The sequence below is a fragment of the Balaenoptera borealis genome (assembly GCF_965194805.1).
Source record: "Balaenoptera borealis genome assembly, chromosome: 12".
Classification (NCBI taxonomy): domain Eukaryota; kingdom Metazoa; phylum Chordata; class Mammalia; order Artiodactyla; family Balaenopteridae; genus Balaenoptera; species Balaenoptera borealis.
In genome coordinates, this window is record NC_138869.1 from 101,712,100 (window position 1) to 101,736,615 (window position 24,516).

The 24,516-nt window shown below is 43.5% G+C and overlaps 3 protein-coding genes across 3 annotated transcripts in view; 1 reads left to right on the plus strand and 2 right to left on the minus strand.

Annotated features, from left to right (window-relative positions):
* LOC309608204 (N-acetyllactosaminide beta-1,6-N-acetylglucosaminyl-transferase-like) overlaps positions 1 to 14,952 on the minus strand; it is a 62,909-nt gene extending 47,957 nt beyond the window's left edge. The window contains exon 1 of the mRNA XM_082347753.1: positions 14,881 to 14,952. The gene's annotated coding sequence lies outside the window, so the exon portion shown is untranslated. The remainder of the gene's footprint in view (positions 1 to 14,880) is intronic.
* Positions 1 to 24,516, plus strand: part of LOC309608220 (uncharacterized protein C6orf52) — a 391,220-nt gene that overhangs the window by 139,336 nt on the left and 227,368 nt on the right. The gene's annotated exons all lie outside the window — the stretch shown is intronic.
* LOC309608213 (uncharacterized protein) overlaps positions 1 to 24,516 on the minus strand; it is a 102,612-nt gene that overhangs the window by 33,684 nt on the left and 44,412 nt on the right. The gene's annotated exons all lie outside the window — the stretch shown is intronic.

Genomic DNA, 24,516 nt, shown 5'->3' on the forward strand with positions numbered 1-24,516 from the left:
CTGGTCCCCTGCGAGCCCTGAGGGAGCGGAGAGGAGGGTACCTTCCTAAAGTATGCACTGCCCGTCCCCCTACCCCAGCTCCCAGCGCCCTTTCTCTAGAACTGATGATTGTCTCTTTGCAGTGCAAATACAGTTACTGGGCAGAATGCTTGAGCAAGTTTGATCTTGCCCCAGTTTTTACCTTGCTCTGAGAAAAATGTGGTCGCTTACATTTCTCCCTCTTAAAATTGCTCAGAGACTGGCTCCCACCTCTTGGGTCTAGGCAGCCCCATGAATCCTGGCTCACCCTCTCTCCTCAGATCAAAATCAGTGACTTGGGAAAGAAGTGTCACCAAAGGCTCTTAAAGGCTCGTCAGGCCTATTCTCTGTTGTTTTTATTTCTGGAAGCATTTATTTCCCATAAATGTCAGGTCAAAAAGGAGCTCTGCTGACATTTGCGATGATTTAGGGGCTGAGCCTGGCTCTGAACCCAGGGCTTCTGCAGCCCCAGCTGGCTCCGCTGAGCCTCCCAAGGGCTGGAAAGCTTGGGAGCTGCATGGAAAAACCGGGTAGTCAGAGGGCAGTGCCTATTTTTGTAAAGAGGGCAAGAAGGTGGCATCAAGGATTACAGTTTCTCTCGCCGCCCATTGAGTGCCTGGCAGGAAAGGCGGCGAACGCGTCACAGTTGCCCGAATCCCAGTGAGCAGCTAGAGAAGCCTGCTCTGATTTGTACTCCGTTAGTACAAATCTCCAACATTTTATTTCGTTTGGGTCTTGCTTGGAGAGAGTTCTTGAAAGGGAAATAATGGACAGATCACTCCCTGGAGGGTGAATCTGTGGGAGAATTAGGAACAAGCCCTTTGACTTTGCCTTGGTGATGATGCAGAGATGGCACACAGATAGTGTGTACGTGACACAGGTCTGTTTTTATTTGTGTTACTTATTGGAATTAGTGTCCAGAAGAGCCATTCTCACCGATACCTAAAGTCAGTGCCCAGATGCGGTGGTCCTTGAAAGCTCAGGGCCAGGGATGCTTGTCTGGGTTTCTCATTATCCCCCTCAGGACTTGTTCAGAGCTGCGCAGCAGGGAACAGACAGACCTGGGTTTAAATTCCATCTCTGGCCCTCGTAAGCTGTGTTCTTTGGAACAAACTGTTAATATCTTTCGTCTTCATTTACTCTGTGTATCAGTCAGGGTTCTCCAGAGAAACAGAACCAATAGGGGCTCTCTCTCTTCTCTGTCTCTGTCTCTCTCGATAGATCGATATCAAGAGACATTGATTTATTTTAAGGAATTGGCTCACATGATTGTGGAGGTTAGCAAGACAGCAACCTGTGGGGTAGACTGTCAGGCTGAAGATACAGCTGAGAGTTGATATGCAATTCAGGCAAGCGTTGAATTGCAGTCTTAAGTCTGAATTCCCCCAGGGCAGCAGGTGGGAAACTCAGCAGGGTTTCTGTGTTGCTGTGAGGCAGAAGTGCTTCTTCTGGAAACCTCAGTCTTTTTTTTTTTTAATTAAAAAAATTTTTTTATTCAGCAGGTTCTTATTAGTTATCCATTTTATACATATTAGTGTATATATGTCAATCCCAATCTCCTAATTTATCCCACCAACACCCCCTCCCCCTTGCCACTTTCCCCCCTTGGTGTCCATACGTTGGTTCTCTACATCTGTGTCTCTATTTCTGCCCTGCAAACCGGTGGAAACCTCAGTCTTTACTCTTAAGCCCTTCAACTGACTGGATGCAGCCCACCCACAGGATGAAGGATAATTTCCATTAAGCAAAGTCAATTGATTTAATTATATCAGTAATCAATCCCATCTATAAATCCTTTCACAGCAACATCTAAACTGGGTTTGATCAAGTAACTGGGCACCAGAGCCTAGCCATGCTGACCTCTGAAATGAACCATCACACTCTGTAAGGTGTGAATAATAATCTTTACTCCTTCAGAGGGTCCTTGTACGAATTGAATAATTGCATGGAAAGCCTCTACCGTGTCCTGCACATACTGGATGCTGGGAAAGAGATGAATACAATTATTATCTTCACCTCTAATTTAAATGATTTTAAATGAGAAGTTAGCCTAAAGCAGTAAAATCGTATGATCTTTCAGACAATCCTGGAGAGAATTCCAACTCTACCTTCTGATGATGTAGCCTTAGGCAAGACATTCTTTCCCCTCTGAGCTTCAATCCTTTCTTCTGGGAAACAGGGATTAAATGACTATGCTGCAAGGCTGCTGGAGGTTTCAGAGAATGCATGTGAGAGGCATGGTACACAGTGCCTGCCACACCGCTGTCACTATGGTTGTGATTATTGACATTATTGTCATGGCATTATTGGGCACCTACTACTCCTGGGCTAAAGCCCATGTCAGAGGCATTTCAGGAGAGCCACACATCTATCTGAAGGATTGACTGTAAAAATAAAAACAGTACAGTGGCAGGTAACACACAGATCTTGCCACGTGCTGGGCCCTAGTCTAAGTGCTTTATAGGTGTGAACTCACTTCATCTTTACAACACTGTTGTGAATTAGATGCTTTCCTGTTAACTTACTTTGCAGAAGAGGAAACTGACTCACAGAGATGTTAAGTGACTTGCTGAGGTCACATGGTGGTGGCAGCAGTGGGGATGCGATTCAAACCCGGGCAGATCGAAGACAGTGTCCGCTCTCCTTACTGCTCTTCTGTACTAAGCATCACATTGGAAATCATTAGCTTAGGAAGTCAGAGCTCATGTCCTGTGGTCTCTTTGAATGACTTTCTGGAGTCCTTCAAAAGCTGAAGGGAGACATGTTTGTCTGATTTCTAAAATCGCTCCTTCCTTTATTCATTCACTCATTTGCTCTTCTCACAAGAGCACAATGTGAGTCCAGAGCCCCTCCTTAGGAAACGTCTCCAGTACAACCCAGGTGAACAAACAAAGTAGAGGGCATTGGGTAAGTAGCATCCAAAGGGGCGGGCCTGGACACACGGCTGCAGTGGGAGCCCCAGTAGGTGGGGATGTCCCCACAAGAAACTCTGGGTCTAGAAAGATTGGATACAAATATTTACTTAGACAAACGTTCCGCTCTTCTGATAAACCAAGAGACTTGCTGATAAACGCCTGGTGGATTAATAAACACTGGAAAGCTTGGGCTCTGTGCCCACCTTGGCCAGGCTTGTCCTGCAAGGGCCCTGCTGCCTCCTCTTCCTGACACGTGTCCACAGGTGAACAGTAATCCACGCTTACCGTCGGCGTCATTAAGAACATACAGAGAGAGAATCCTCCCCGCACAAGCTACTAGGCAGGACAGCACCCCACTTTTCCGCGGAGCCAGGGCGGCAGGCAGTATGTGCCAGGCCTGCCCTCTCTGTCCCGACACCTGAGGCAGTGTGGTGTGCTGGCGAAGAGTGTAGGTTTTGAGGACAAACACATGTGGCTTCAAATCCTTGTTCTTTTATGTGTTCACTGTGAACTGGGGCAAGGCGCATGCCCTCTCTCTGTCTTAGTTTCATCATCTCCTGGAGAAAGACTGTTATGGATGAAACTGTGTTCCACCCAAATTCATGCGTTGAATCATCACGTGATGGGACAGAGGTGCTAGCCAGAGTTCCAATGGCAATCATATTGCAATACATAAATGTGTCAAATCACCATATTGTGCACCTTAAACTTACGCAACGTTATGTGCCAAATGTATTGATATTCAATTGAAAAAAATGACCTCTGCTTAATAGTGATTTGAAGGCCCATAGTTCAGGTTCTACATCTATTTTTTTTATAAAATAAAAGAAAGCAAACAGATAAACATCGGACCCTCTTCCTTGAGACAATCACATTGTCTCAGAGAATGGGGTATAGAAATTGTAGGATGTGAAAACAATGCCCCCTTTACCCCCTGTTTTTCCCCAAATCTGAACAGGTAATCTTGAGACATGGGCCAACAGAGTGAGGTAGGTGGTGGGAAAAAAAAAGTTGCCTTACCCTTGCTGGGAACAATTACTCTCCAGACACTGAGGGTGTTTTTCTCAACAAAGGGAATTGATGTGCGAACTTTGGCTGGGAGTTCTACCAGGAACTTGCAGCAAGAGCAGGTAGGAAAGGCCAATAAAGATGAGCAGTCACCTTAGAGGCCCAGGCTTTGAAGAAGGTCACGATCTCAAAGAGAATGGGGAAATGGCGCAAGCCGTGCTATCACCTTTTCTACAAAAACTTGAAAGCCATGTTAGCGAGCATTGTTTTCTGTTGCTGGCCACCAAGAACCTCAGCTGATACAGCCATGGTTAGTCGCTCTGCCATCAGACTCCCAAGTTTGAATCCTCACTTTATCGTTTACCTGTTGTGCCATCTTTGGCCAACGTGCCATCCTGCTGTAGCCGGGATGCCAGAGAGTCCTCCCAGAAAGCTCCAACATCAGTTAGCTCTTGCTGCATAACGAACCTCTCCAACATGTAGCAGCTTAAAACATTGATCATTTCACACAAGGTGCGTCATCTTGGCAAACCTGACCTGTCTGTACATGAGTTTCTTGTGAAATGGAATAATGCTAGCATCTACTCCATCATGCAAACCACTTGGAACAGTATCTGGCATACCGTCAAAGCTATTATAATCACGCTCAGGTTCTAACAGGTTTGTATTTATGACACAGACCCACCCGCCTGCTGAGTGGGTGAGGGTTGGTATGTAGCTAAGCCCAGTCTCACCTAGTCTGCAAATTATTCTGAGGCCTCGGCTCCTGACGGTCATGCTGTGAGTTAGTTTCCTCTTCTTGACAAGAGAGAGAGGATGCTATCGATTCATGGGGTCATGGGACTCTTGGGGAATAGAAATTGATCTGGGCTGGGCCTTAGAGAACTAGTTAGCTAGGGAATCACAGTGTCTCAGGTCCTTTTAAACCTTGGTGGAAGCTACAGGGGAAATGTAATTGGGCTGGTCCAGACCATCGGGGTGGGGCTGGGGGCGGGGTCTGTCACGAAGCCTGCAGGGAGCTCTCTGGCTCTCTTTTTCAGCTGACCCTGGTCGTCTGGACTCAGCCCCCTGAGTCGTTGAAATTAAATAGATTGACAATTCAGTTTCTCGGTCATACTAGCTGCATATCGAGTGCTCAATAGGCACACTCTCGTGGCTTGTGCTGCCTTGTTGGAAAGTACAAGTATAAAACATTTCCATCAGCATAGAAGGTTCTGTCAGACAGGGCTGTTAGATCCGGGCTTCCATCCCTGACCCACACACGCAGCCCAGCTGGCAGGTAGCAAGAGCAGAATTTCTCTGACATGCTGTAATATGAGGGTATGTGAAAGGCCTCTCCACCAAAACCATCTGCTTCACCTACAAGGAAGATTCCGTGAGTGTTCACCATCCATTTCTTCAGATGAAAGTGTGTCTCTTTTTAAGCCTCAAGTAAAATGCAGGTAGTTCAGTGGTACAGTATAGTCATTAAAACTTTAGTTTTATCTGCTACTTATTATTCATTCAGCCAGTATTGTTTGAGCGCCCAGTGCGTGCCAAGATGCTGGGGATACTGCCTGTTCTTTGTTCTGGGGACACTTCAGAAACTAAGACGGAGCCCCTGTACTCACAGAGCTAATACACACATAAACAAACACATGTATAATCCTTCAGGTGCTACGGGGAAAATCAAAGCAGGGTGGAGGGATAGACAGTGTGAGGGTCAATGGGGCGGGGGTACGTGCCATTTAAACTGAGCGGTCAGAGGGGTTTCTCAATCAAGGTGACCATTGAGCAAAGAGTTGAATGGGGAGGAGAAGTGAGCCCTGAAGATTTCTGGAGAAAAAGCAATCCAGCAGAGATGGCAGCACATGCAAAGGTCCTGAGGTGGGATTGTGTTTGGCACAGGCAAATAACAGCACATGGCAACATGGAACCAAAGGAGTGAGGAGAGGAAGGAAGGGATGAGGAGAAGAAGAAAGTCAGGAGGAGAGACAGCAGGGCCGGATCAGCAGGAACTTGTGATAATTTGGCTTTTACTCTGAGGCAAGCCAGAGAAGGGCTTGAGCAGACATGATATGATTTTGACTTTATTTATTTATTTATTTTTAAATAGTTATTTATTTGGCTGCGCCAGCTTTTTTGTTGCGGCATGCGGGATCTTCATTGCCGTGTGCGGGACCTTAAGTTGCGGCATGCGGGATCTAGTTCCCTGACCAGGGATCGAACCCGGGTCCCCTGCGTTGGGAGCGCAGAGTCTTAACCACTGGACCATCAGGGAAGTCCCGATATGATTTTGACCTACTCCGGGGTGAGAGCAGTCACAGAACATCAGTGTAAGTTACAAGTGCCCCCAGAAAACTTCCATAAATTTGGAGAACCACGAGATTCCCAGAGGTGTGCCCCATGAGCTGCTGGCTGCAGCTAGGATTGAGGGACAAGACCCGTGGCTGCTTCAGCCCCCACTGGTATTTAAAATACTCAAGAGGCTCCGTTGGGTGGTGGTACAGAACCTTTCCCAAAGCTGGGTTCTAGCATCATCCAGCATTATTTGCTGAGTCTGCCTGACTCACTTTGCTAACGCCTCGTTTTCTTTCCAGGCTGACTCAACATTTTCCTTCTTCCAGGAAGAGAACTCCCTCTAATCCGGCTATTCTAGTTAATCAGTCTTTTCCCTCTTAATGCCACTCCTCATTAAAGCCAACTCTGCTTGTCCCAGACTACCTGGGCCAGCACCTCTCTCCCCTACGATCTTTTTCTGTCTTGTGGGCCAGTGTTGTATAATCTACCACGCATGTTGTTGCATCGTGTGCTGCGGCATGGGTGCAGTTGGGATGCATATTTTGCACCACAAAATGTTGGGTCCCCCATAATAGGGGTAGACGAGTGGTAGTCACAAGTAGATGTAATTTAGTTTGAGTATGCCACAAAGCCTCCCACATCCTTCTCGGTCTCAGAGTGGGGCTATACCGTAGGGGCGCTTGGATCCACCATGGTGCTTATGCTATAATCTCATCCGACACCTATTGTTTTCCTCTTTTCTGCTTAATAATTTTCCATCCACAAAAAAGGGGTGATGTGCGTTCGTGCACAGCAGTGGCATGTTGGACATGCTGCCATTGTATTTTGTCCACTATAACCAGGGACCTTGCCAAGTATTCGATCATCAAGGTTCATGGTTACACAGAGATCAGCCCACTAAGAGCCATACACCTCATGGTTTGAAGTCCCAGAAGGAAGGGGTGCTCCCAGAATTCCCTCCCAAATTCCTTGTAGTAAATGTAGCCTGAAAAATAGGAGTCAAAAAACTAGAGTCAAAACCGGACTTATTGTTAATGCCTAAATGGAGTCTAGTAATGTCCCCTTAGTCATTAACTAGAGTCCATTTTGTCATTAACTGTCTGTCTAGCATGACTCCCAGCGTGATGCCGCTCCCGTTTACAGGCTGCCGCCAGACCTTTTCAGGTTCCAAAACCTGGGCTGGTCTTGGCAAACATAGCTTTACCCTCCCAGGTGTCAGGTGCAATTGTCCTAAAAGATAATATGAATCTCTCGTTCTGAGTCTCTTCTGACGTATTATCGATAATATAAAGTTGGATTTCCCTCATTGCATACCCCACTTATTCATTCCTTTCCTCTCAGCTATTATCTCTCCTTCTCTCCATTTGTCATTTATTTTTACCCAGACTTTTTCACCTTTGGAAGGGACATTCATTTCCGCCTGTGTGCTGGTCCAGGTTGCTGGCAGCAATACTAGTCTAGCCAGTGTCTCCCCCTTGGTCCCCTCCCATTCGTGTAGAGTAGGGTTACACAGGTGCAGGGCAGTGCATTCACTGTCACCCCAACTTTTCTAGACAGGGTGAAGGCACAATCCACCCTATCAGGACTTTAGGAATTCTGATACAAAGGTTGAAAGAGATAGTTACCTGCTCAAGAATCATCCCTGCTGGGACTTCCCTGGTGGTCCAGTGGTTAAGACTCTGTGCTCCCAATGCAGGGGGCCCGGGTTCGATCCCTGTCAGGGAACTAGATCCCACATGCCGCAACTAAAAGATCCCGAACCTGGCAACTGAAGATCCGCGTGCTGCAACTAAGACCCGTGCAGCCAAATAAATAAATATTAAGTAAAGGAAAAAGATTCATCACAGACACTGAGTCAGTCTGTTGGGGGAGCTCATTCTACCACGAGGACACTGGGGCTAGGAAGCACCATTCTGGAATTCTCCCTCTAGCTTCTTAGCGCAAGGAGTGGCCCTGCCAGTTGGCCTATCAGCGCTAGTACTAGGAGGCCTCAGGCCAAGCAACTAGCCAGGCAGAGACACAGCTCTACCCACCAACAGGCCTGCTATCTTAAGATCCCCTGAGCCCCAAGCCACCCTGGCAGCGACCCGGTCCACCAGAGGGCTCAGGACCCCGCCCTGACACCAGTGAGCCAGCACTAGCCCTGGGCCCGGCCTCACTCGTTAGGGATCAGGCAGCAGCCCCAGGAACCCCCGGGCCCCGGGCCCATCCACCAGCGGCTGACACACAAGCTCACGGACCTCCAGGGCACCGCAGCCAGAGATCCTGGGATCTGGCTTCGCCCACCAGTGGGTGGGAGTCAGCCCTTGGGTCCCCTGGGTCTGGCCCCATCCACGTAGAGGCAGATGTCAGCCACAGGACTGTCACAACCCCACAGCCTTCCATGTCAGGACATGGCCCAAACACCCGGAGGCCAGCACCGGCTCTGGGACACCTTGGGCCCCTCAGCCAGCAGCCCCAGGATCTACCCCAGCCACCAGTGGCTGAGACTAGTTTTGGGATTCCCTAGGGCCCTGCAGCCAGAGACTCTGGGTCCTGGTCCCGCCCACTCACAAGCCAACACCACCCCCAGGATGCCCAGGGACCCAGCCCCACCCACCAGCAGACCGACCAGCTCTGAGATCCCTTGTATCCCTCAGCCAGTAGCACGCGGATCCAGCCCTACTCACCAGTGGGCCAGCATCATCTTTGGGAGACCATGGAACCCACAGCCAACCATGTCATGAACCATCCACACCCACCAGGAGGTGAACTTACAACCAAGAATACTCTACCTGGCAAGGCTTTCATTCAGATTTCATGGAGAGATTAAAAGTTTTGCAACAAAATCTCATAGAAAAAGAAATCAAATTTCTGGTTACCGGGGTGGGGTGGGGGGGTGCGGGTGAGGGGTGGGGAGGAGGATGGCGGGAGGGAGAACTGGAGGAAGGCTGTCAAAAAGTACAAACTTGCAGTTATAATAAATATAAATAAATAGTAGAGACATAATGTACAACATGATAAATATAATTAACACTGCCTTATGTTATATACGTAAGTTAAGAGAGTAAATCCTAAGAGTTCTCATCACAAGAAAAAATTTTTTTCTATTTCTTTAATTTTGGTTGGTTTTTTTTTGTTTGTTTCTCACATCTTTATTGGAGTATAATTGCTTCACAATGTTGTGTTAGTTTCTGTTGTACAACAAACTGAATCAGCCATATGTATACATATATCCCCATATCCCCTCCCTCTGGCGTCTCCCTCCCACCCTCCCTATCCCACCCCTCTAGGTCGTCACGAAGCACCGAGCTGATCTCCCTGTGCTATGCAGCTGCTTCCCACTAGGCATCCATTCTACATTTGGTAGTGTATATATGTCCATGCCACTCTCTCACTTCATCCCAGCTTACCCTTCATCCTGTGTCCTCAAGTCTCTTCTCTACGTCTGCATCTTTATTCCTGCCCTGCCACTAGGTTCACCAGTACCGCTTTTTTAGTTTCCATATATATGTGTTAACATACGGTATTTGTTTTTCTCTTTCTGACTTACTTCACTCTGTATGACAGACTCTAGGTCCATCCACCTCATTACAAAAAACTCAGTTTCGTTCCTTTTTATGGCTGAGTAATATTCCATTGTATATATGTGCCACATCTTCTTTATCCATTCATCTGTTGATGGACATTTAGGTTGCTTCCATGTCCTGGCTATTGTAAATAGTGCTGCAGTGAACACTGTGGGACGTGTCTCTTTTTCATTCACGGTTTTCTCAGGGTATATGCCCAGTAGTGGGATTGCTGGGTCATATGGTAGTTCTATTTTTAGTTTTTTAAGGAACCTCCATACTGTTCTCCATAGTGGCTGTATCAATTTACATTCCCACCAACAGTGCAAGAGGGTTCCCTTTTCTCCACACTTTCTCCAGCATTTATTGTTTCTAGATTTTTTGATGATGGTCATTCTGACCAGTGTGAGGTGATACCTCATTGTGGTTTTGATTTGCATTTCTCTAATGATTAGTCCTCCATCCTGACTCTGCCCCCATTTTAATTTTGTTTTTATATGAGATGGTGGATGTTCACTAAAGTTCCTGTGAGAATCATTTCAAGATGTATGTAAATCAAATCATTACGTTGTCCATGTTAAACTTACACGGTGCTGTGTGCCAATTGTATCTCAATAAAATTTGGAAGAAGAAATAAAAATAGTTTAGAAAATAAAAAAGAACCAAACAAAAATTCTGGAGCTGTAGAATACAATGACTGAAATGAAGAATTCAAGAGAGAGCTCCAACAGCAGACATGACCAATCAGAAGTGAGCTTGAAGACAGATCAACTGAAATTATTCAATCTGAGGAGCAAAAAGGAAAAGGAATGAAAAAGATGTAAGTCATTTAATGTAGTTATTTGTCACTACAAAACTCCTTTTAAAAGACATACAGATGGCCAATAGGTACAAGAAAAGGTGCTCCTATCACTGATGGTCAGGGAAATGTAAATTGAAACCACACTGAGGTATCATCTCACACCTGTTAGCGTGATTAGCAACAGAAAGAGATGACAAGTGATGGTGAGGATGTGGTGGATCTTCAGGGCATTACTCCAGCTGAAACAAGCCAGACACAGAAAGACAAATACTGTGTGATCTCACTTATATGCGGAAACCAAAAAAACCAACCTCATAGAAACAGAGAGTAGAATGATGGTTACCAGGGGCTGGGGGTGTGGGGTGGAGGAAATGGAGTGATGTTGGACAAAGGGTAGCAACTTCTAGTTTTGAGATGACTCAGTTCTGGCAGTCTAACATAGATGATTATAGTTGATAAAACTGTATTGTATACTTGAAAATTGCTAAACGAGGAACTCTTAAATGTTCTCACCACAAAAAAAAAAATGGTACTTATGTGATGGAGGTTTTAGCTAATACTATGATAATAATTATTTTGCAATATGTATCAAGTCAAAAAACCGTACACCTTGAAAACTTACACAATGTTATATGTCAATTATATCTCAATAAAGCCAGAAAAAAAACATATCTCTTAAATTCCCAGAATGTTCCCATAGGGCCACACCTCATATGAGCATTCTTTTAATAGTCTAGTTTTCCATTGTGCAACCACCTGACCATATGACCAGGCCATTAGCTACTGCACATGAGTCAGTGAAAACCCAAACGTAGGAGCTTTTCCCATTGTTCAATTCTTCCATCGCTGCTAGGAAAATAGCCTGCAATTCAGCCCACTGAGCTGATTTATTCTTACTTTCTTTAATCGGTCTTTCCAGACAGGATACCGTTTATTCATCTTGCAACTGTCATCTGTAAACCAGGCAGCTCTTTGTTGGTCAATTGAGAGATGTTCATAGCACCACTGTCCATGAGGCAATAAGTCCCAGCAGCTCTTCAAGTGGTTCCAAAGTCAGTCATGGGGAAAAGAAGCTACCTGCTGTGGGTGTGGTGAGTACCACCCTGCGTTCCCCTGGAAGCATGCTCCTGGGTAAACCATTTCCTTTTCGTTATGGAACTCCTCTGAGCACTGCCTTCCTTGCAAGAGTGTTTCTCTGACATCACCAGGACACTGTGGATACTTCAGATTTCATGATCTTGGATGACCTACAGTCATTGAGGCAGTCCAAATCAATGCCCAATAGCTCACTAGTAATCGTTTCTCAAATAATGTGTAAGGGGTGGGGGGGCAGAATTTGGAAATTTTCTGGTCCAAAATCCCAATGGTTGCCACTGGTAGGTGCTCATGGGCTTATACCATTGGCTCTGGTCTGCATGAGTGGGAGAAGCAGACACTTCCAAAAAATAAGCTAACCAAAGGCTGGAGGTTTTGTTGGGTCCTTAGGGTGAGTGGTGACAGCACTTTATTTTTAGTCTCTTATGGAATATCTTGAATGGCTCTGGACCATGATATTCCTAAGAATTTCACCTTTTAGGCAGGCTCTTGGGTCTTTGCTAGATTTATTAACCAGCTTCAGTTGGTCATGTGATCCATCACTGCATTCAAGACAGTGCTAGCTTGCTCTGCAGTTTCCAATATTTTCGTAAGGTCATCAATACGCTATAATCTTACACTCCGGACCTGCAACAAGGCCAAATCCCTTCTGACCAAATTATGACAGTAAACTGGTGAGTTCAGGTAATCTTGTGACAGGACAGTGAACACAAATTGGAGTCCTTCTCACATGACTACAGTTGGCTCTTTTTGAGTTTGAAACAGAGAAGAAAGCATTCTAGAGATTAATCAGAGCCCCAGTCTTCTTGAGCCTGTTGTATTTTTTGAGGGTGAAGCTGGCTGTGGGCAACACAACCTTAGTTAAGCCTCACTGGTCTGTTCTGAATCTTCACGTGCCGTCCACCTTTTCCCTGTGCCGCACAGAGCTACTGTGAAGAGCGTTCACTGGTACCAGCCCGCCAGCTTCTAGCATGTCATTAATTAAAGTGGTAATCTCCTTTTGCCAACCAGGTATTCTACATTGTTTTAAATCAACCACTGTGTGGGCTCAGCAGTCCTCAGGTTCCCATTCATCACGTCCAATCGAGACCGGCCCGAGGGCAAACTTACATGCCTTCTGTTTTACAAACTTAATTAGGAGAAGCAATGCCTAGTAGGACATAATATCCATCCCAGTAATGCATTCAGATAAAGGAGCCATTACCATTTCGCATAAAATCTGTTCGAAAATCCCAATTTTCATTCAAACTTTCATCTTTTTTTTTTTTTTTTTGGTAGTGCCACACTGCTTGCAGGATCTTAGTTCCCCAACCAGGGATTGAACCTGGGCCCTCAGCAGTGAGAGTGTGGAGTCCTAACCACTGGACCGCCAGGGAAGTCCCCAGAATTTCACCTAATCCCATCAACCATTGCATCTCCATCCTCCCCATCTAAACTTAGCTCACATTGACTTCACCAACAGGTTTCAGATTCACAGTGCATTGGGCCCCTGTGTCAAGGAGTCTCAGAAAATCTCCCCCTCTCACCTCCACCCCCTCATTTTACCCACACATGGGCACAGGCCTTGGGTCCCTGGCTAGGGGTGGGGCTGTCAGTCTTTATACATCCTTCTATACAGATACACACACACAAGGATATTTGTTGTAGCATCACTCATAGTGGGAAAAAAAAGAAAACAGAGTGATTTTCAGTTAGTAGGAGAATGACACAATGAACCATTTCGTGTTTCGTATGCACTCATATGCACTAAGGACCAAGGAGTGTTAGACAGCCTTTTAAATGTTGATGAGAAAAAGCAAGATGAAGAAACACATTTACAATATCATCTCATTTTTGCAAATCAAAAGATAGCAAAGACCTGTATGTCTCTATAGTACATTAATATTTATATGATTAAATGAGTAAGTATTATATCAACCAGGGCTCTTCGGATTTTTATTTTAGGGTACTGGCTCATGCGACTGCGGGGCTGACAAGTCTGAAACCTATAGGGCAGGGTGCCAGTCTGGTAACCCAGGCAGAATTTTGATGTTGCTGTCCTCAGAGGACCTCAGTTTTTGCTCTTAATGCCTTCAAGATTGGATGAGGCACACCCACATTATTGAGGGTAATCTCCTTTACCTAAAGTCAACTGATTGTAGATGTCAACATTATCTACAAAACACCTTCACAGCAACACCTAGACTAGTGTTTGATTAAATTACTGGGTACTATAACCTACCCAGGTTGACACATCAAACTAACCATTACATATGAGAAGAAAAACATGGCAGTTACATGGGCTACCTTGGGGGGCTGAGGATGGACGGAAAGTTAATGTGGAGGGGGGGAAGAGGAAGAAGAGAAGGAGTAACCAAGTGAAAACAGGGGGGAGGCATATATCTGCCCACTTGATACACTGAGGGAGTATTATGTATTATCTGAGTATATATGTGTAAAGAAATTAAATATATTTTTACAAAAGAAAAGCAAAAATGTCCTCTTTTTCTACTTAAAAAACTTCAGGTTCCACCACCTAGTTTCTCTTCACCTCCTCCTGTAAGGAAATATCTAGAGGGACTCTCTGCCCACAGGATCCTTGAAAAAGCAAATTGCCCAAGGAGACCAAGGGGTGATTCTTGGTAGGATTTCGGAGTGCTGTTCCCTGCAAGTTCAGCCTCTGCTCGGCCAGCATGCAGCCCTTGTTTTCACCACATTCTACCATTCTCCAGCATCCCCTCCCCAAACCCCATAGCTGATCCATGGCTTTTATGGCTTCCCTCAAAAAGATGAGTGGGTCCTGTCAGATTTCTCTTGGAAATGTCAGCCAAGCAAGGAAAGCCGTTTCCAGTTAGTAGTGAGTCTTTAAATGGAACAGCTCTGACGTGGAGGGAAGCTGGCCGTGTCCACGGAGGCATGTCCGAGATGATGTGGAAATGAAAGAAGATTGGTCGAAGAAAGGGGAACAGAGCCAGTGCCCAGAGGAGTCCAGAGGGCATGTAGCCCTGGCAGAGAGAGGCATCGTATAATGGTTGTGGAAGGAGAATTTACCAAATGTATGAATCAGGGCTTGATTCAGTATATATCACCTTAATGTAAACAGATTTCTCCTGAGCCAGTTTGGTCCTTAGGCACTAAAATTACTCCAGTCTTTCTTCCTGCAGTCTTATTTCTGCATTTCTTTCCACATTCTAAATCCACACCCCCTTACACCAAAGACAACCGCAGTACTCACCCAGCTCCAGCACTCTCTCACTTCTAAGAAATATACTCACATCTGACTTCAGTAGCTGGAGACAAAATGAATAACTTCCTGTTTCAGAGCTCTCTGAAACAATTCTGCAAACCACACCCAAGGCTTTTGTTCATGTGGGATAGGCAGTTCTAAATATTTTCAGGCTCTTGCCTTGTATACTTTATATGGTTGTCACTTTGAGTAGAAGAAAAATGAAGATGGGCCGCAGATCAGACTATGCCTGAAAACCCCTCTAACCTCTGGAAAAAAGCTGAAACCCAAATCAAACCTTTGCTGTTTTATTTTAAAATGTATTTTATCACTACAGTATGGGCACATAATTTTAAAACTAGAAAATACTTTAAGCTATATAGTGAAAATAGCAGTATTATTTTTCCTTAAATTCCTGCTTCCCAGGACAATTCTTTTAGCTGTTTCTTATAGTATTTATTCTCATGTTGAGGGAGGAGATAGATGGGCTCCAGGTTAGACATTTATAGCCAGCTTCCCGTGTACACTTTCAGATGGAAACAACAACAGGAACAAGGTAAAATAGCTGGACTTTGTCTCCAGTGGACATTTTAAGATAACAGTAATGGCAGGGGCAGAGAGGAGCTGAGTCCTGCCCAGATAAAAGATAAAGAGAGCACATGTTTCTCATTCTTGAGGTCAAGGAGATCTGCCCAACTACATATGTGCAGAAAGCCTCCTTGGGGGTCAAAAAGGAGAGGGTGCCACCCCATAATAGATGATGCCAAGCCTCCCATAGGCCTCTGGGCTGGAATCCATCTTGGAAAAAAGTTGCCCATTCAAGTTGGGAGGGTCCTAGGGCAGGTCAGGTGTGCGAAAAAACAACAACAACAAGATAATTGGCCAAAGGTAAACAAAGGCTCAGAAGAACTGCCCTATATAGATGATTTAACCGCCTCTTTAAGGAGCTCCGCCTTGTTAGAGACGACGCCCACAATGCCCACATCTGTCTGGGTGTGTATCTCTGCCTTGCTTCTGTCCTAACTAAACTGTTTGTCTGGGTGCTCTCCCATGTGTTGTACTGTGTCTCTAGTAATAAATTTTGTACCTGGTTTTACAGTTTTTGCCTCCTTGAAACATTCTTGCTTTCAAACAGGGTCAAGAGCGAGGGAAACTGCTTCTACCCTATGACCCTTGTTGGTCTAGTGGCTAGGATTCCTGGTTTTCATCCAGGCTACCCAGGTTTAATTCCTGGGCAGGGAACTAAAATATCACTTGAAGCCACCACGCACTGCTGTCTCCTCGAGATCAATGTTTCTATGTAACATTCTTATACAACTTCTTGATTTTTCAGTTACAGGTATTATCTATTGACTGCCTGTTATGTAAGTTGATAATTTAGGTCTCTTCCATCCCACTCTCACTCATAGACACACACACACACACACACACACCTCCTTTCCTCTCACTATAATTATAATTATAATTACTGTAATTATATTACAATTTTTGTTTTATTGGTTATGCAGTATTGACAGGATAATTATATAAATATAATTTATAGCTGAGCCATGTGTATACTATGATTACATTTGTACAACTTATTTTTTTTAATTTATTTATTTCATTTATTTTTGGCTGTATTGGGTCTTTGTAGCTGCGTGCGGGTTTTCTCTAGCTGCGGCGAGAGGGGGCTACTCTTCGTTTCAGTGCGCAGGCTTCTCATTGCGGTGGCTTCTCCTGTTGCGGAGCACGGGCTCTAGGAGCGCGGGCTTCAGTAGTTGTGGCACGTGAGCTCAGTAGTTGTGGCGCACAGGCTTAGTTGCTCCCCGGCATGTGGGATCTTCCCGGACCAGGGGTCAAACCTGTGTCCCCTGCATTGGCAGGCAGATTCCCAACCACTGCACCACCAGGGAAGCCCTACATTTGCACAACTTTTGTTTTCTCTGGAGTTAATAATTGCAGTGTTTACATGGGACACACTTATACTAAAAAAACCCTAGTTGAGGAAGGCAGAGGTAGTTTAAATAAGTGGCTAAAGCACACCTCCTAGAAGGGACTTGGTGAGATTTCAGTCACGGTCCTGACAAATAGTGCCAATGAGAGTGCATCCAACAAGTAAAAGCGTTAACAGTAGCCCTGCAAATCTTTGGAAAACTAGGAAGAGGGGGTCCTCCAGGAGCTATCCCAAATTCAGTTGCTGAAACAAGGAGTTCTTGGTATTTGTAATCATCTTGGGGCTCTCTTCTTTTAAGGCCACCAATTATATTTGATAAGGGCCCCACGTTTATGACCTTATTTAATCTTAATAACTTCCTAAAGGGCCTATATCCAAATAGTCACATAGGGAGTTAGGACTTCAACATACGAACTTGGGGCAGGATGGTGTGTGAGGGCACTATTCAGTCCACAGTAGGGGGCATTCAGGGACTATGCAGAAGGTTACAAATAGGGGAACTTCAGCTCCACTCTTAGAAGGTCTAGGAGCACTAGGATTAAATTAGGAAATAACGAATGAGCCTAGGGCCTGAGGATGGATTATGTCAGGCTGTATTTATAAGTGACCTATATTTCTCTTTAGAAGGCTTAGGATATTTTTTTTTTTTGTCCATAAGATTCTGAAATTTCATAATGATGCAACTCAGGATTGGTTATTTTATTCCACTATACCAGAATATGATGGGAGGGGGGAGGTTTTGTCCTAGAAACTCATGCCATTTAGTTCTGAAAATGTTCTCTGTTATTTCATCGACAATTTTCTCCCTCTGCTTTTCATTATTTTCCTTTTATGGAATATTTATTATTTCTTGCATATCTTCAGATTTTTTTCCTTTTCTCTCTTATTTTCCTTTTATTGGGTTTTTTGATTGTTATTCTTCTTTTGCTCTTCTAATTTCTGAGCTACTTTCTCAATTTACTCTCCTCACTATCTACGGAATTTTTCTTTTTGCTTCCTTAGTTTTAATTTCCAAGAGCTCTTTCTTGTTCTTGGAATGCTCTGCTTTTAGAGCCTTTCACTCTTGTCTCAAAGGTGCATTATTTTTTCACAATTCTCTGAGAATATTAATTACTATGGTCCCTATATGTTTTGTTTCCTCTCCCTCCTCCATGTTGGCTTGTTTGCTTTATATACCAATCTTTATGTTAGAGGTGTTTCTCAAATATCTGGTGATTCTTGATTATCCACTCATCTTTTTTTGTTTTTAAAATATTTATTTATTTATTTATTTGGCTGTACCAGGTCTTAGTTGCAGCATGCGGGATCTTCATTGTGGCATGCAGGCTCTTAGTTGCGGCATGTGGGATATAGTTCCCTGACCAGGGATAAAACCTGGGCCTCCTGCATTGGGAATGCTGAGTTCTAACTGCTGGACCACCAGAGAAGTTCCTCCACTCATCTTTTTAAAAGTGAGACACTAAAAGTTACAACACACACACAGAGCAAAGAGATGCCAGATTAAAGGCAGGGAGGACAATTAGAAGGGCCTTAGGTCAACTTGCGTCATGCTAATTCTTCTAAAAACAACTCACTGAAAACCCAGTTGATTTAATAACACTTGTATCCTTGTAACAAGGATAATGTTTAGAAAAATATAAATGTGCTTTTTTTTTTTTTTTGTCTTTCTTTGTAGGTGATTTTCCTCTTGTCAATCCACGGTACCCATTTCCTGGAAGCAGACCAGCATTTGTTACTGAGGGACTGGAAAAAGAAATGGAGGTGTTCTTCAGCTTCTGACATGTGACGTGGCATTTTGGAGCAAAGCAATAGATTTGAAAGCCAGGTTTTATATGAGAGTGATTTTTCCAAATCCCTTTAGTTCCCATTTACTAGAACAAATTCTCAATGTGTAGGGAAAGTAGCTATGACATTGAAGTCAGAGAAAAGGAAGCCATCGTGCAGGCAGAAGCCTGCTCTTCTGGCTCCAGAATGATGGGAAATAGAAGAGAGAGAAAAGAGGTGCTCACCTCACATAGGTAGGTGTCCCAGATTTCCCATCTCTGACCTTGAGCCTGGAGGGTTAAATGCTGTATTAGATGACTAATACAGTAAGTAAGGGTAATACTTAGGGCCTAAGTCAGGCATGCCCCGATCTCATTTGGAACTCTAGAAAAATATCCAACTCTCTGCTCCTTAGCCACCTCTCCTGCCCTGCCAGACATGTCTGCAGCCTGCCTCTGTCACAGGATATCCCCATCCAAATTTTCCCTGTGTCATCAGATACCCTCTATCAGTACTTAGGTCACAAAAAGATACACCCTCCTCCAAAACACTCTTCCACCTCAACACACACACAGCTGCCTGTGTCATAGAAACTCCTGACCTCCTGACTGGCAAAACAGAGAAGGAAGCTCTTGGAGAAATAGACTGCCGATAAGAGAAAGACAGCTACCCTAAGAGCCGGCTCAGGTTACTACGCTAGTTCTGCATAAAGCTCAGTAAGAGAATATTCTAAATGTCAAGATACTAAGAGGATTAGGGAGTTGAACCACAGCCATATATGCGTTTTTCCCAGTTCTTCTTCCTCAATTCAGATTAATAGCAGAGACTTAATTGAAAAGTTTGAGCCTGGTGTCTCCAGATGCCAGGATAGTAGTCACGTCGTGGCTGACTCAGCTGTGAGGCATAGCCAAGCTGAGAGAAGTGCTGGGGTGTAGGTCCTGTGACTCACTTTCTCCTCCTCCTTCTTCTTTTCTTATCCTCTTCCTCCTCCTTCTCCTTCTTTTTCTTCTCCTCCTCCTCCCCCTCCCCCTTGTCCTCCTCCTCCTCCTCCTCCTCCTCCCCCCTCCTCCCCCTTCTTCTTCTCCTCCTTCCCCTCCCCCTTGTCCTTCTCCCCTCCCCCTCCCCCTCTTCCCCTCCCCCTCTTCCCCTTCCTCCCCCTTCTTCTTCTTCTTTTTTTTTTTTTTTATTGTTTCTGCAGAGGACGGAGTAGGAGCCTATTTCAGCAGGTCCCTCACGCCAAGTTGCAAAACTACCTCCGGTCAAAAAGATAAGAAATGTATTGCTGTCACACTTCAAAATGCAAATTGGAAAGGTTAACAAAGTAAGCCCTTGAGAAAGGATATGAAGGACAAGGGAAATCCAAAAAATTCTTGCTGCGAGAATCCCACTGTATTCAAGCAACCCAGTGTTAAATTAATTAAAGAAGGGCAATTTTGTTTTGCAAAGTTATGAACTAGAGAAATTATGAAATGTATAGAATGTACAGAATGAGTTTTCCTCATTACCCTCCAATTTTCATTCCTTTGTATCACCCCAGGTTTTAGTCATTCTTTTACGGACAGTCTACTCAACAGGCCCCCACACTGGCCCAAATCTGACAAACCCACATTTAGGCACATATAGGTGATAATAACCTAAGATATTGTCTCCTCAGTCAGTGCACATTTTAACAAGAATTTATTTATTCAAGCCTGTGTTTTTTTAAAGGTCTGACTCCACGAAGGCACGTACCATGGTCCATAGTGAGAAGATTCAGCACTCTTTCTGAATTAAACTATGCATCCAATGTAATCCCCAATTTTAAAAATCCCGCTCGAGATTTTTAAGGAACATGGTAAGTTAACTACGAAGTATATCTTGCAGAGTAAGTACATATAAAAAGGACAAGAAATAATGCAAAAAGAATAAGGAGGGGGACTTCCCAGGTGGTGCAGTGGTTAAGACTCCACATTTCCAATGCAGGGGGCCTGGGTTCAATACCTGGTCAGGGAACTAGATCCCGCAGGCATTCTGCAACTAAGAGTTCGCATGTCACAACTAAGGAGCCCACATGCCACAACCAAATAAAAATAAATAAATAGATAAATAATATTTTAAAAAAAAGAATAAGGAGGAAAGACTTTCCCTACCTGAAGCCAAAGCATGCTATAAATCTACAGCAACTCGAAAGATGTGGTTTTGTGGAATACTACTCAGTCATAAAAAAGAATGAAATAATGCCATTTACAGCAACGTGGATGGACCTAGAGATTATTGTACTAAGTAAGTCAGAAAGAGAAAGACAAATACCATACGGTATCACTTATATGTGGAATCTAAAATATGACACAAATGAACATATCTACAAAACGGAAACAGACTCACAGACATAGAGAACAGACTTGTGGTTGCCAAGGGTGAGGAAGATAGGGGAGGGATGGATTGGGAGTTTGGCATTAGCAGAAGCAAACTATTATACATATTATATATAGAATGGATAAACAACAAGGTTCTACTGTATAGGACAGGAAATTATATTCAATATCTTGTAATAAACTATAATGGAAAAGAATCTGAAAAAGAATATATATATATATATATATATATATATAAATAAAACAGAATCACTTTGCTGTACACCAGAAACTAACACAACATTGTAAATCAACTATACTTCAATTTCCACAAAAAGTAAGTTCTGGGTAGTTCAGAGCATGTCACCCCCAAATACACAGCTTTGGCATATTGACTATTTTGAGTTAAAGGCACTTGAAAAACAGCAAATGCAAGAAAAACACTCTTACTTTTCTTTTTTTTCTAAAGAAGGAGATGAAATTTGTATATGAAATATGCCCTCCTTGCACCAGAAGGAAAGTCACATTCTTATAATCAGGGACCAGAAGTTGAGGCCAAGAGAGTTCTTGTTAACAGAACTTGTTAAAATAATTCTTATCTTCCTTTTGCCTTCCCACATAGTTTAGTCACTTTGCCACAATTGCTTCTCTTTGTTCAACTTAATATAAAAGCAAGTAAGTCAGTTTCACCATTTTTTTGCGTCTTCATTTCCTTATGAAGGCTCTCATGTCACATAAACTTATATGCATTTGTCTGCTTTTCTCCTGTTAATCTGTCTCTGTCAGTTTAATTTTCAGACTCGGCTAAGGACCTTAAGAGGGTGGAGGAAAACTTTTCCTCCCCTGTGGTGGCTAAACACCTTTTTTTAAAAAACTGTGGGGCTTCCCTGGTGGCGCAGTGGTTGAGAATCCACCTGCCAACGCAGGGGACATGGGTTCGAGCCCTGGTCTGGGAAGATCCCACATGCCGTGGAGCAACTAAGCCTGTGAGCCACAACTACTGAGCCTGCGCTCTAGAGCCCACGAGCCACAACTACTGAGCCAGTGTGCCACAGCTACTGAAGCCCGCGTGCCTATAGCCTATGCTCCGCAACAAGAGAAGCCACCACAATGAGAAGCCCATGCACAGCAACGGAGACCCAACACAGTCAAAAATAAATAAATAAAATAAATAAATTTATAAAAAAATAAAAAACTGTGGAAATAGTGGAAAATGTATATAAGAATCCTTTTATAATCTCGGCTTGAATAAGATTTTCCTAAGTGGAAAAGAAGACCCACAACAGTCATAAGAGATTAAGATTGACTTGATTCGTATAAAATAAAATTCTGTACAATGAAAGGCACAATAAATAATTTAAAGGGACTAGTGGCAGATAAGGTAAAATATTTGTCACATATAAAGCAGACAAAAGATTAATCTCCATAATTTTAAAACACATATAAAATTATAAGAAAAAGACAACCCAGAAGAAAAATACATATGAGTAGAAGATTCATTGAAGAAATGTAAATGTTAATAAATGTATAAACATGTGTAAAGAACTTCAAGTTCGTTAGAGCTCGGAAAATGCAAGATGTAATAATAGTAAGGTCAACATTTTGCAAATAAGATTAAGATTAGAAAGTCTGGTGATACCTGGGTTGGCTGAGATTGGAGGGAAGTGTACTTCTATACTGTTGATGGGCCTATTATAAATTATTATAACCTTTTTGGAGCAGTATGGCAATATCTATCAAAATATCACATGCTTATATTTTTTGTCCTGTAAATCCACTTCTAAAAATTTTTCCTATAGGAATATTTTCAAAAGCACAAAGACACAATTTTTATTCTATCTTTATTTTATTAAGCCCTAACTATGATCAAAACACTTTCCAAAGAGTAGCACATTTATTAACTTTCTGAATCCTGTTGTGGAAATAAGACCACAGACTTTGAAATTTTTGAAATTTTGGCTTTTGCTGTTTACTAAAAAGTCTGTCCACAGGAAGAAATTAGGCAAGTACATATCACTACATGTCAGTTCTGAACACATAAATTTTTTTATATTCTCTTCATTTTTATGTGAATTAATCCAAGATTAGGCCCTCACCACCCCCTTCCAGAAATTGTTTTGGAACCCACAGAGAGAGGAGGTCTTGTACTCATAAGTAAACAGATGTATAGAATACATTTTGTAAAGGGAGGGGGCAGTAATGATAAACATGGTCAGATACAGATCTGAAAGGAGATTTGGATAGATTTTTTTTTTTAATTTATTTTTAGCTTATTTATTTTTGGCTGTGTTGGGTCTTCGTTGCTGCAAGCGGAGTTTCTCTAGTTGCAGCGAGCGGGGGCTACTCTGTGCAGTGTGCGGGCTTCTCATTGCGGTGGCTTCTCTTGTTGTGGAGCACGGGCTCTAGGCACTCAGGCTTCAGTAGTTGTGGCACACAGGCTCAGTAGTTGTGGCGCATGGGCTTAGTTGCTCCGCAGCATGTGGGATCTTCCCAGACCAGGGATCGGACCTGTGTCCCCTGCATTGGCAGGCGGATTCTTAACCACTGCGCTACCAGGGAAGTCCCTGGATAGACATTTGAAAAGAGAGAGGGTCACAGTAGTAGTTCAGAGTTCCTAGTTTTACAAGTACACCCTGCAATGCTCGCAGGAGCTCTTAACTGACTGTGTTCATCTCCTCCCATCCTGCATTCAGGGACTTCACATTGGTAGCTTGAAATCAGTCCTGGTTGGAGTATTTATGCCACAGAAATCAGAGCACACTACAAATCAGGGATTTTCCCCCGCGGAGAGATAACTGAACAACATTTACCAGCACATCAGTGAAGATACAAAAGTATTTTGTATATAGGTGGGCTGACTGCCTTCATCATCTTCACAACAACTCAATGAGCAAAGGTCCTTTTTATTTTACCCACTATACAGATGAGGAAACTGAGGCTCAGAGAGTGATTTGGCCAAGGTCACACAGCTAGTGGATGATGGTGTCGGGATTTAAGCCCAGGCAGTCTGGCTCCAGACACCATAGGGTTAACTATAACACGGCCACAGACAATCTTATCTGTAAAAGTAAAAAATCAAAATCCCCAAAAGTAAACGTTCATTAATAGGTCAAAGATTAGGTAAGTTATATCCATTCTGTAGAATGCCAAGCAGCCAAACTAAAAAGAATGAGGTAGATTTCTACGTACTGACAAAGAAGGTGTTCCAAGGTATGTTTCCAGTACAAAAAGCAAGTTCCAGAAATTATCTGTATGTACATATCCATGTCTGTTTTTATGTGTTTCGTGTGTATGTTTGTGTGTGTGTGAAAACCTTTTTACTCTCTTTTTCCAGCTGTGGTGAGTGTGGATGTGTTTGTGGCTGGGGTCGGGGGGAGGAGGAGATGCGGGGGTCTACATCGCTGGTCTGGAATTCTTCCCACCCAGACTATTCATAGTAGTTTTCTACTTTATAACTTTATATATTTTGATATTTTAAATGATTTTCGATAAGAATGTATTACTTTAAAAACTACTTTAATTTTTTTTGTAGGTAATATAGTCACATGTTCAAAAAAACTAAACAAAAAAGATAAACAGTGAAAAATAATTCCTTCCAGGACTACTTCTCAT